At 41.3% G+C, this 12958-nt stretch overlaps 1 pseudogene; it reads right to left on the bottom strand.

Moving 5' to 3' along the window:
* Nucleotides 1-10763: 10763 nt before the first annotated feature.
* LOC134486695 (ubiquitin-like) lies at nt 10764-11433 on the bottom strand (annotated as a pseudogene).
* Between the last annotated feature and the right edge of the window lie 1525 nt (nt 11434-12958).

The following is a 12958-nucleotide window of genomic DNA, read 5'->3' as shown; positions in this document are numbered from 1 at the left end:
TTGTTTAGAGAAATAGTTCAGGAGGGAAGAAAACACTTTGTGTTTAACAGAGTATAGAGTAATAGTTAGGGTAGGACCATTGTTGTCAAGTTTGAATCTTGGCCATGCTAAGGCAACTTACTTCACCCTCATGTCTCTGATTTTCATTTATAAACGTGTTGCCAGGATTTGTTGTTAGTATATGTTATGTTTTGAGTGCCTGCATTAGTCTGTTCCTCAGAAGACAATTAAGACCGTCTTTAGAGGATTTAAAACATAAGAAACTGGAGGATGGGGGGGGGTGAGCAGCTGGGCTGGAAAACAGAGAAACTGAAAACAGAAAGTCTCATTAAAAAGCTTTTGCCTCCTGGCTCCTTTTCTGCTTGATGAAGTTTGATGAGCATTTGTTTTTGTTAAAGCCAAAGGCATGGATTTCTTTTAAAAGTTCTAGAACTTTCAAATTCTTCTAACAATCTCCTAAAATATTCAATGTGAGTTCTTTCTATCTAAGAGATTTAAAGGCATGAATCAAAAGTTTCCTCAAAGGGATTTTGTGTTACAGATGTGTTTTTGAGTGGCCTTTTGTTGGGGGTTGTATTTTCCTGGCCCAGAAAGAGCACACAGTTATTGGAAAGTGGGTGTATGTACAGTTGTCTGAAACCTGAGGAGTGGGCTATGGCCCAGCACAAAACTGTAAACTGATCTAAAACCTTCAGAGAGTTTTCTTTTGCAATCGGTCATGGTTCTTGAAGCATGAACTTTGTAGATGATAATGTGTCAGAGTGTCAAAGTTGTGCATGGCTGTTTAAGAGCTCAGAAAGGCCTGAAATGGAACCAGTCATTGGAAACTGAGGGTAACAGCATACCCCAGGAGGGACATGATCTGTGGTATTTAATCAGTTGCCAAATGTAGTCAATGCTGACATCTAAATGCTAGAATGTTTATGAAAAAGACATTCAGGGGGATATTGTCCAACTGGAAGCTTTTAAGTCTTAGAGTAGAAAAATACTTTTAAATTTTATTTAAAAAAATATTTATGTGTGTTCATGTATACAAGTTCATGTGTGGGAAAGCCTAGCCCGTAAGAAAGAATGTTTGGTGAACTGTGTGAAGCATAGGAACATGTAATTGTTATTATTTATGTTCAGAGGAAACACTGCTGTCCCGGAGGTTTATCCAGCAGCTGTGGGCTTACTCTGGGCAGCTGTTGACATGGGGCTGAGACCTTCTAGTACCAGCTCAAGGTAGGAAATGCGCGGCTTCTGGTAGTGAATGGACTTGAGTTCCCCCGCAGCTCTGTTGTGTAGTTTGAAGACAGATGCTGTTTGAACCCTATTTTCTGAACAGAGAGCACCCTTCTCAATAAATTTTAACTTCCCCTTTAAGCATATACGATTTGGTTTGCTGAGTCAGGGAATTAGGATTTTGTTAAAGGCTCAGAAAATTTCTCTTCTTTTTAGTATTGTTTTCATTAGGGTGTGTGTGTGTGTGTGTGTGTGTGTGTGTGTGTGTGTGTGTGTGTGTGTGTGTCTGTGTTTGTTGTGTGTCTGTGCATGGCTGCCTGCCTGCCTGCCTGTGCATATGTATATGTGTTGTATCCGCCCCATAGGAATAGGAATAGGAGAGGTGCTCTGAAGTGGCCCCAGGGCAGCTTATGCAGCATGATGGTATAGACAGGTTCCATGCTGCCACCTTGAGCAGTGTTTCTTTGTCCTGAGAGCTGGCTGCAGCCCTGCTCATATTGGGAGCTATCAATCCAGGCTGCAGTAGGTTTTTGGTTGTCACAGCAGAGAGTATCTGCATTCTCACCGCCAGGGAGATGGACTCCATTTGCAGAGAGAGACAGAGAGATTCATGGGGAAAGACTGCAGCACATTTGTTAGTCTCAGTAGACTGAGCAGCTGTGAACTTTCCCTTCACTAAGGCCATCCCTAACTCAAGCCTCAGGAACTGTTCCCTACAGCTTTTACTCTGGACTGAGCTCACCCTCCCTGTTGCCTGCCCTGATCCTCAGCTTCCACCTGGTTCCCAGCAGCTACACAAACAGACTAGTTCTTTTAGTCTGGGGCAGGGATTTTGTTGCAGCTTTCATCCTGGAGTAGCAAGCACTGCTGAGGTGCTGGGGTCCTCGCAGCTGGGAGAACTGAAGTAGAGGAGGAAGGTGCGGCCCAAGGTCGCAAGCTCTGGGCCAGGGTGTAGTGGTCTCACAGGTAGCCATTTCTGAGCACCATCTCCACTGCTGTTTCTCACCCCCTGGCTTCTGATACTCGCAGGCTGCTTCTGACATTCCCATAGCGACGCAGGGTGGGGAGGGTTCTGTGGGCAGCAAGTAGACACACCACCCAATCCGGATCAGGCAACCCAAGGGTGTCTGTAAGCCCCGCCTCCGCCCTCTCCCCCATGTCCCACCCCCAGACTGCTGCCAAGCAGCTCAAGTGGTTCTAGCTGTTGGTGGGGTCCTGCAGCTGTGATAGGCTCCTCCTCTCCGGCCCCTCCTCCCCACCCACCTCTCAGATCTTCCTGGGATAGCTGTCCTCCTCTGGGGCCCTGCACTTGCTCCCAGCCATGGTGGCTAGCCTCATTACTCTCCTCCTTTACCTTGTTTTCTCCTTGGCCATCCTGGTCCAGACAGGTAAGGTGAGTGAGGGCTGGGGCACCCGGGCACCCCACCCTGGTGCCTGGGGGTCGCTCTGTGCATGAGCAACTTTGTCTCTACCTGGCTGCCTGAGGTGTGGCGTCAGGGTAGGAATAGGGAGACCTGGCTGCTCTGGGCCTAGGGGTGAGGGTCTAAGGTTTTCTGGAACTGAACCAACTCTGAATTGAAGATGAGGGATGGGACCTTCTTAGGGCTGGTATGAAAACACTAAGATGTTAAAATCCTAGCCAAGTATTAGTGATAACAGCTGTCCCCAGTAGTGTACCTTGGGAAAAACCTTGGAAAAAGCAGTCATTTTGAAAATTGACCTTGAGGACACCTGCAGCAAAAGCATCTGGAGAGCTTCCCAGGAGGTTCTCTGGCCACCTTCATCGGGAACTCGGAGGGTTAGTAGAGAGACAAAGGGAAATTAGGGTAGGGGCGACTTGTACCTCTTAACAGCATCCTACGTGCTTTTGGTGTCTGTCCCTACACTTCTAGAGACTCTGGTCATATTTTGTGGAGGAGGTGAACACAGAAATTGTGCTGAATCAAGGGAACATGTTTCTTTCACCTTGTGCAACTCAATTTGTAGACCAGGCCTAAGTGGCTTTTCTAGTTCTCTGGTGGAACTTTTGGGATCACTTAAGTATACAATCATATTGTCTGCAAATCGTGATATTTTGATTTCTTCCTTTCCAATCTGTATCCCTTTGATCTCCTTTTGTTATCTGATTGCTCTGGCTAGAACTTCAAGAACTATATTGAATAAGTAGGGAGAGAGTGGGCATCCTTGTCTAGTCCCCAATTTTAGTGGGATTGCTTCAAGTTGCTCTCCGTTTAGTTTAATACTAGCTACTGGTTTGCTGTATATGGCTTTTACTATCTTTAGGTATGGGCCTTGAATTCCTGTTCTTTCCACGAACTTTATCATGAAGGGGTGTTGTATTTTGTCAAAGTCTTTCTCAGCCTCTAATGAAATGATCATGTAGTTTTTATCTTTCAGTTTGTTTATATTGTGGATTGCATTGATGATTTTCTGTGTGTTAAACCATCCCTGCATTGCTGGGATGAAGCCTACTTGATGATGATGGATGATTGTTTTGATATGCTCCTGGATTCGGTTTGCAAGAATTTTATTGAGTATTTTCAGTTGATATTCATAAGGGAAATTGGTCTGAAGTTCTCTTTGTTGGGTCTTTTATGGTTTAGGAATAAGAGTAATTGTGGCTTCATAGAAGGAATTCGTTAGTGCTCCACCTGTTTCAATTTTATGGAATAGTTTGGATAGTATTGGTATGAGGTCTTCTATGAAGGTCTGATAGAATTCTGCACTGAACCAATCTGGACCTGGGCTCTTTTGGTTGGGAGACTTTTAATGACTGCTTCAGATTCAATGCAATCCCCATCAAAATTCCAAGCCAATTCTTCATAGACTTAGACAGAACAACTTGCAAATTCATGCGGAATAACAAAAAAGCCCAGGGTAGCTAAAACTATCCTCAACAATAGAAAGACTTCTGGGGAAATCACTATCCCTGAACTCAAGCAGTATTACAGAGCAAGAGTGATAAAAACTGTATGGTATTGGTATAGAGACAGACAGATAGACCAGTGGAATAGAATTGAAGACCCAGAAATGAACCCACACAGCTATGGTCACTTAATTTTTGACAAAGGAGCCAAGGAAAAAAGATAGGATTTTCAGAAAATGGTGCTGGTTCAAATGGAGGTAAGCATGTAGAAGAATGCAGATCTATCCATTCTTATCACCCTGTACAAAGCTTAAGTCCAAGTGGATCAAGGACCTCCACATCAAACCAGATACACTCAAACTTATAGAAGAAGAAGTGGGGAAAAACCATGAACACATAGGCACTGGAGAAAATTTCCTGAACAAAACACTAATAGCTTATGCTCTAAGATCAAGAATCGACAAATGGGATTTCATAAATCTGCAAAGCTTCTATAAGGCAAAGGACACAGTTGTAAGGACAAAATGGCAACCAACATATTGGGAAAAGATCTTTACTAATCCTACAATCAATTGAGGGCTTATATCCAAAATATACAAAGAACTCATGAAATTAGACTGCAGGGAACAAAAAACCATATTAAAAAATAGGGCTCAGAGCTAAACAAAGAATTCACAACTGAGGAATGCCGAATGACTGAGAAACACCTAAAGAAATGTTCAACATCTTTAGTCACAAGGGAAATGCAAATCAAAACAACCCTGAGATTCCACCTCACACCAGCGACTGGCTAAGATCAAAAACTCAGGTGACAGCAGATGCTGGCAAGAATGTGGAGAAAGAGGAACATTCCTCCATTGTCGGTGGGATTGCAGACTGGCACAACCATTCTGGAAATCAGTCTGGAGGTTCCTCATAAAATTAGACATTGAACTACCTGCGGACCCAGCTATACCTCTCTTGGGCAGATACCCAAAAGATACCCTAACATATAACAAAGACACATGCTCCACTATGTTTAAAGCAGCCTTATTTATAATAGCCAGAAACTGGAAAGAACCCAGATGCCCTTCAACAGAGGAATGGATACAAAAAAAGTGGTACATCTACACAATGGAATACTACTCAGCTATCAAAAACAATGACTTTATGAAATTCATAGGCAAATGGATGGAACTGGAAAATATCATCCTGAGTGAAGTAAGCCAATCACAGAAAAACACACATGGTATGCACTCATTGATAAGTGGATATTAGCCCAAATGCTTGAATTACACTAGATGTACAGAACACAAGAAACCCAAGAAGGATGACCAAAATACGAATGCATCATTCCTTCTTAAAAGGGGAATAAGAATACCCTTGGGAGGGAATAGGGAGGCAAAATTTAGAACAGAGGCAGAAGGAACACCCATTCAGATCCTGCCCCACATGTGGCACATACATATACAGCCACCAAACTAGGTAAGATGGATGAAGCAAAGAAGTGCAGGTTGACAGGAACCGGATGTAGATCTCTGCTGAGAGACACACCCAGAATACAGCAAATATATAGGCGAATGCCAGCAGCAAACCATTGAACTGAGAATGGGACCCCCGATTGAAGGAATCTTAGAAAAGACTTAAAAAGCTTGAAGGGGCTTGAGATCCCATATGAACAACAATGCCAATCAAACAGAGCTTCCAGGGACTAAGCCAGTACCCAAAGAGTATACATGGACTGACCCTGTGCTCCAACTGCATAGGTAGCAATGAATAGTCTAGCAAGAGCACCAGTGGAAGGGGAACCCCTTGGTCCTGCCAAGGCTGAATCCCCAGTGAATGTGATTGGTGGGGGGAGGGTCGTAATGGGGGAAGCATGTGGAGGGAAACACCCATATAGAAGGTGAGGGTGAGGGGTTAGGCGATTTTGTCCTGGAAACTGGGAAAGGGAATAACAATTGACATGTAAATAAGAAATACCCAATTTAATAAAGATGGAGAAAAAGAAGCAAACTAATCAAAACAGTGTAAAAAAAACATGAAATTGTATTTGTAAGTGTGTTGGTATGTTAAAGTTATTTTTGTGGCAGGGAGCTGTACCTGCTGTTTATTGGAATGTCTTTTCTTGGTTGTAGGATGAGCACCTGGCTGTCTTGTTCCAGAAGCTGGAGGAACCGTTTGTTCTGTTAAGCAGGAGGATGGGACACTGCAATATTTAGAGGAATTGCTATCTATATTAATGGTTAGAGATGTTGAGTGCTTTTTACTGGTTTTGTGCCCAATTTTATCATGAACTTTTTAAGATTAAGAAAAAATTGTTTTAGTCTTTAACTATTTATAGCCTGACTTATTTGCTTTTCTGTTGCTATAATGAAATACCATGACCAAGTCAGTTTATGGAAGAGTTTATTTTGGTTGGGCTTCCATGAGACCATCATGGCAGGGCGCTGAGAGATCACATGTTAAACCCCAAATATGAAGCAGAGAGAGTGAACAGGAATTGGGGCTAGTCTATATACTAGCCTCAGAGCTAGCCCCTAGCAAGGTATAGCCTGTAAAGTCACCACCAGGGTTCAGACATTTGAGCCTATGGGAGATATTCTCATTCAAACCACCACATTTCCCTCCCAGGCTCCAAAGGCCATTGTTACAACACGAAGTATATTTAATCCTACTTCAGAAGTCCCCATGGTCTCCCACAGTCTCAATAAAACCCTGTGAATTCGAAAAGTGAATTAATTTCAACATACAATAGAAAAGATATATATTACTATTTCCTAAAAGGAGGAATGGGGGCATAGTCAGAAAACGCTGGACCAAGCAAGACTGATAAGGCAGCATGTAAACATCAAGTCTCCTAGGTCAGACTTCCCACCTCTGGGTCATGGCCTATTTACAGTGGCTCCCTAAGTCCAACTGTAAACATATATTTACATTATGATTCATGACAGTAGAAAAATTACAGTTATGAATTAGCAACAAAGATAATTTTATGGTTGGGGTTCACCACAACACAAGGAATTGTATTGAAGGGTCACAGCATTAGGAAGGTTGAGAACCAGGGCTCTAGCTTAATATCTGATATCAGAGGCTTAGATGGCACCATCCCTCCATCTTTCTGCCTGTGAAATATATCTCTTCCAGGCTGGTTCTATCCCATGTAAGCAATTCTCCCTGGCAGAAATCACAGCTTTGGCGCTTCCAACACGTTGGAGTCTGTACAAGTATCCCAGGCTTCACTTCATCTCTCAGGGTCTTCATGCAGGAACTCAGGATTAGGGTTGGCCCTGAGGTCCTTTGGGGTTCATGCTTGTGATTTCCTAGAGAAAGATCTGTTTTTTCTTGCTTGAGAAAGGGTACATACATAGCAGAGAACATTTTGGATTTGTCAAAGAAGACCAGGAAAAGGCCATAATTGTCAGTCTAGAAAGGGTATCACCGAGTTACCCTTTTGTGTTGTTTGCCTCTTCTACCAGCTCTATCTACTCTTCCTGGGTCTAGTCTCTGGAATCAATGAGTAGTTTGTCTTGTGGGTTAGTGAAGATATCTGGAAATTTTAATTTTTATATTGTTTTAGCTATGAACTCCCTGTCTGAAGACTTATCTGCTGTGATGATTTGAATAGGAATGACCATCATAGGCTCATATGCTTGAATGCTTGTCCTATAAGGAGTGGCACTATTAGGAGGTGGGGCCTTGTTGGAGTATGTGTGGCCATGTTGGAGGAAGTAGGTCACTGGGAAAGTGGGCTGTGAGGTCTTTATATTCAAGCTATGACCAGTGTCGACACAGTCTCCTGCTCCTGCCTTCAGATGAAGATGTAGAACTCTCAGCTCCTTCTCCAGCACGATGCCTCCCTGAATGCTGCCATGCTTCCCACCATGGCGATAATGGACTAAATTTCTGAGAGTGTAAGCCAGCCCAATGTCAGTTTTCCTTATCAAAGTTGACTCAGTAATGGTGTCTCTTCACAGCAATAAAACTGTAAGACACCTATTCACCTACTTTTGTCTTGCCCAGTGAGATTGTTCCATCTGTTTCTGGCCCCAATTATTTATTTATTTAATTAATTTTATTTTCTTTTTTTTTATACCAAATAATTTCTTTCTGAGTTTTCATTTACACAATCTAGATTTATTCCTTTCTGATCATTTTAGCACTTGTCTTTATTGAGTATTACTACCCAAATTTTTCTTAATTTTAAGTCTTCTTGATGGTCATAGTTGTGTGTTTGCCCCCAATTGACAGCAAATTGCTATCAATATGTATGTCAATGTCATTTTTTGAACCCATGCAGTTGACTGATACATATTTGTCACTTAACATCTCTTCATATATCACTGTGCTTGATTGCCTGGTTGTCTTCATACTGGTTTAGATGATTTCACCTTGTTTCTCTGGGTCCATGGCTAATTAATTAATTAATTAGTTAATTAATCAATTAACATGAGTACACTGTAGCTGTCTTCAGACACATCAGGATAGGGCATCAGATCCCATTACAGATGGTTGTGAGCCACCATGTGGTTGTTGGGAATTGAACTCAGGACCTCTTATCCACTGAGCTCTCTCTCCTGCCCAGGTCCATGCCTCTTAAGGTATGTGCAATATTAGCCCTCTTTAGTCCTTACTATAGTTCCTTGTTATATAGACACAAGGTAAAGCTACATTTTCATTACTGTATTAATTGTACTGTTGTTGTCTCTGTGATGACTGAATCTAACTATTTTATTTATTCGTTGAGTTAAAGTTAAGTACTAATCAATCAAGATATTTGATTAACGAGAGCAGATCATACTGTTTATAATTACACGTTTTGCTGGTAAAGTGTTACTTCAGAGTGGATCCTGGTACAGCTTTTAGAGTTAGCCTATAGAAAATGCAAAAATTTTCCTCAACATACCTTGGCAAATTTAATTTCTTAGACTTTGGTCATATATACTCTGAGAAGCTAAGAATGTTAAAAACAAAATCACCGCTTTTTATATTCACTACTTAAAAAACTCCTCAATTCTCTATAGCACCTTATGTGGGAAAAAGCGAAGGAGGAAAAGAGTACAGTGGTACTATTTTAATTCTTATATTTGGTCTGAAGTTTCTTTTATTTTTGTTTCCTTCTGGTGTTTGATTTAGGACATTAAGGTCCTTTCAGATTCTTTCACTAGTAGGGAGGGGCTGACTGTACAAAGACCCTTGGCTTTTGTGTTTTGAGCCCTTTAGGTCTTTTGACTGTCCTGTATAGCCTTCAGCCTGTGTATTGATCTTACATAGCCTGCAGTGTAAGCAGTTGAGAGAGCTGGTCTCGCTTACCTGTGTCCTGTGCCCTGTTTAGAAGTGGAAGGATGTTGGAAATCAAAGTGTGCATGGGAAGATTGACTTGGGAGAGAGATGCCTAGATCAGCCCATTGTTATCTGTGAGAAAGCTTTGGAAAGATACCTGCTGTGTTTTCAGTTGCTAATTTTCAGTTGTGAAGGCCTCATCTCAGACAACCTTGACTTCTTGTCCTTTTTTTTTCTCTCAGACTCAGGGAGCCCCAACTATGTTGTGGCATTGGTGCTACTTTGTGTCCCAGCTCAGGGCTGGTGTGGTACCTCCGGTTGCCTAGGTTTGCTTGGGGCTTGGGCAGGGAGCCTCTCAGTTAGCTCTCTGTACACCCTTTAGACTCATGCTTAATTGCCACCCTGAAGGAGCTTTAGAGTGAAGCCCTAGTTGTTAATATTGAGTGGATGGGGGTGGATTTCCGTATCGGGTTACTTTGGTTCTAAGCCAGACATGGGTTTGTCAAATTGTTATTAAAATTTCCAACGTTAACAGCCCATGCAAAAGACACACAATCCAAGTATTTTAATTATAAGTTATATGCCTAGATTGGGCATATCTAATACAATACTAACTTATTTCCCATTTCTAAGACTCCTTATTACTTCTGGTTTCTCCCAGCCACATGATTCTGGTGCATAGTGGCTTCCTTCTCTCCTCTTCCTTCATTCTTTTTCTCCTTCTACCTGCCACCCCCTCTTGAGCCTCCAGTCCCACCTTTCCTATCTACTACCCAATCATAGGCTCTAACCTTTTATTGACCTATTAAAGTGGAGAGAAGGTTCACATAGCATCACCTAAGTACAGGATGCTCTGCTTGTGGGGTGGGGGCAACCCCTCTTGAGGAACCAATACGAACAATAATATACAAGCAGCATCAAGCCAAACCACAACCGTTTACTCGTAAGATCTCAGTTTTTAGTACAAAATCCAATGTTAGTTGTTTAAATGTGTGTTTTACTATATTTCTTACACAGCTGTTTTCCAAATGTGGGATTGTCTGGTGTTCTGTACCAGCATAGAGTATTCATAGTTAACAGTGTATTTTCTTGCCACCAATACATGAATTTTTGTTGGATATGCTAAAGAGTCATAATGGTTTTACACAGGAAAGCTAATTGTCAGAATTTTGTTTTGTTTTACAGTCAGGGTTTTCTGTATAGCCCTGGCTGTCCTGGAACTCACTTTGTAGACCAGGCTGCCTTCAGACTTACAGAGATGTGCCTGCCCTCTGTCTCTGAATGCTAGGGTTTAAGTCCTGTGCCCAGCTTGATATTTTTCTTTGTCATTCTCTCTCTCTCTCTCTCTCTCTCTCTCTCTCTCTCTCTCTCTCTCTCTCTCTCTCTCTCTCTTTGCCCCAGTCAATAGATTTTATTTGGTCACAGGGTCACAGGCCAGGTATGGCCCCAGCCTTATTTGACATTCTTCTTTGGGGCTCAGGTTGTTGGAGTGGCCGAACTTCTTGTAGCAGTTGACTACACTGTGTGCAGGCATGAGTAGCACTTGTGGCAGATCATCTTGTCACAATTGTAAGTCTGGACAAGGTGACAAAGGGATGACTCATTGATGCCACTGTGCAGAAGCAGCACCAGGAGCAAGGTGGACTCTTTCTGGATGTTGTAGTTGGACAGGGTGTGGCCATCCTCCAAATGTTTGTCAGCGAGTATCAGCTCTGCTGGTCGGTGGGATTCCTTCCTTGTCTTGGATCATTATTGATGGTGTCACTGGGCTCAATCTCAAGAGTAATGGTCTTGCCCATTAGGGTGTTCATGAAGATCTGCATGTTGGCATCTGCTACTTGGCCATCTTGTTGAAGAGAAAGAGTGGTTTGGGGTTTTTGGGTTTTTTTGTTTGTTTTGTTTTTTCTTTTTAATACTTAGATCATTTTGTTGACTTCTCAGTGTTTGTTGAGGGCTGGTATAATTTGCATTTTAAATATATTTACCTGGATCTTCACTGCTTGCTCTGTCCTTTATCTTAACAGGCAGGTGTCCTTTGATTTGGGACTGAATAGACTTTTTTTTTTAATTGTTTCCAGTCTGTGTTCTTCTCTCACTGGCCTTTTATGAGTCAGTTTTTCACAGAATTGGCTGTCACAGTGCACAAAAGATTCGGCCAGAGCTTGAGACATGTAGAAATGGGTGGCAGTTTTAGGACCTGTACTATCATATTTTGGAACACCAGGGGGATTATTAGAAGTAATATTATTATAAAGTAGTGTTATCCTAATAGTTGGGTTATAATAATCCTTATTAACAATCTCTGGTTATTCTAAGTCAGTAATTTTCCTTATGAGATAATATTTACTTTCATTTCCATAAATATAATAGTCATGCGGCAGAACTAGTAACAGCTAATGATGAAAGAAAAATTCCCTGTGTATATAGACTTTGTTTTCGTTTTACTACTTTTTGAAATATGTCGAATTATAACAGCAGTATTGTTGGTATCAGGAATTGCCTTGAGCAGCGACACCATTTGGTAACTGTTGACATGGCAACAGCCCTACATTCGCAGTATTCCTTTGGTCCAAATCCCAACTCCACGTGGGAGTAGTTATGTCATATTCCAAATGAAAGGCAGACTTCTTCTGCCCTCATGCTCTCTCTTCTCTTCATTCTTTTCTCTTCTTTCTCTCGCCCCTTTCCCTTGTCTTGTTCTCCCATTAAATTTCACCAAGTGGAACTGTGTTAGTTTTGTGTGCTCTATTTGGATGGGTGTGGTGGGTATTTTATTACAACGAGATTTTAATAACAAGAAGTATGATAATTTAGGAGCTTGGAAATCAGACTGACTGGAAATAAATTCCTATTTGGGCACTCACCAGCTGTTGAACTTATATTACTAATATAAAAGTTGTGGGTGATAGAATTTTTCCCTATAGTGTTGTGAGATTAATCTAACTCCTTGTAAACCTCTTGTGTTTTATTACTTATCAACAACATTGGGTAGTAGTAGCCATTGTAATTGTTTCATTAAATAAAATTTGTAGAGTTGTGCAGAATGGAGTTTATCAAAGCTAAATAGGTGAAACTACACATAACTAAATTGTATAATAAGATTTATCTTATAAAATTATAATCTAAAGGAAGAAGATTAGAATGTAGAATAGGAAATAATGCTATGCTATTGTTAGAAGTGATTTAACATTCTATCAGAAAACTGGGGAAATGGAAATTCATCTATTACGGTGGTTTACAGTCCATAATATAGTCTATATTATTTTAACATTATTCTTAAATGTGACTTTTTAAAATTGACTAAATATGTTTTTAACGAGAAGAATTAGTTTGGGTTTGAATGCTCTTTTTTTCCGTTTAGGCAATATGTCAGTATTGAGGGCACCCAGACATCAGAGCTCTGGAAGGCATGTTGATACTGTTTTCTTCTTTGTCTCCTGGGTGTAAGAAGTATAACAGATCTTAAAGATCTGTATTCTTGTTTGTTTAAAAAAATTGATACATGAGAGAGAGAGAGAGAGAGAGAGAGAGAGAGAGAGAGAGAGAGTGAGTGTGTGTCTTTGTGTCTGTGTGTGTGTGTGTATCTGAAACGATAACAATATATTC

Source organism: Rattus norvegicus, chromosome 4 (genome assembly GCF_036323735.1).
Source record: "Rattus norvegicus strain BN/NHsdMcwi chromosome 4, GRCr8, whole genome shotgun sequence".
NCBI classification, from domain to species: domain Eukaryota; kingdom Metazoa; phylum Chordata; class Mammalia; order Rodentia; family Muridae; genus Rattus; species Rattus norvegicus.
This window is presented reverse-complemented; position numbering and strand designations above follow the sequence as displayed.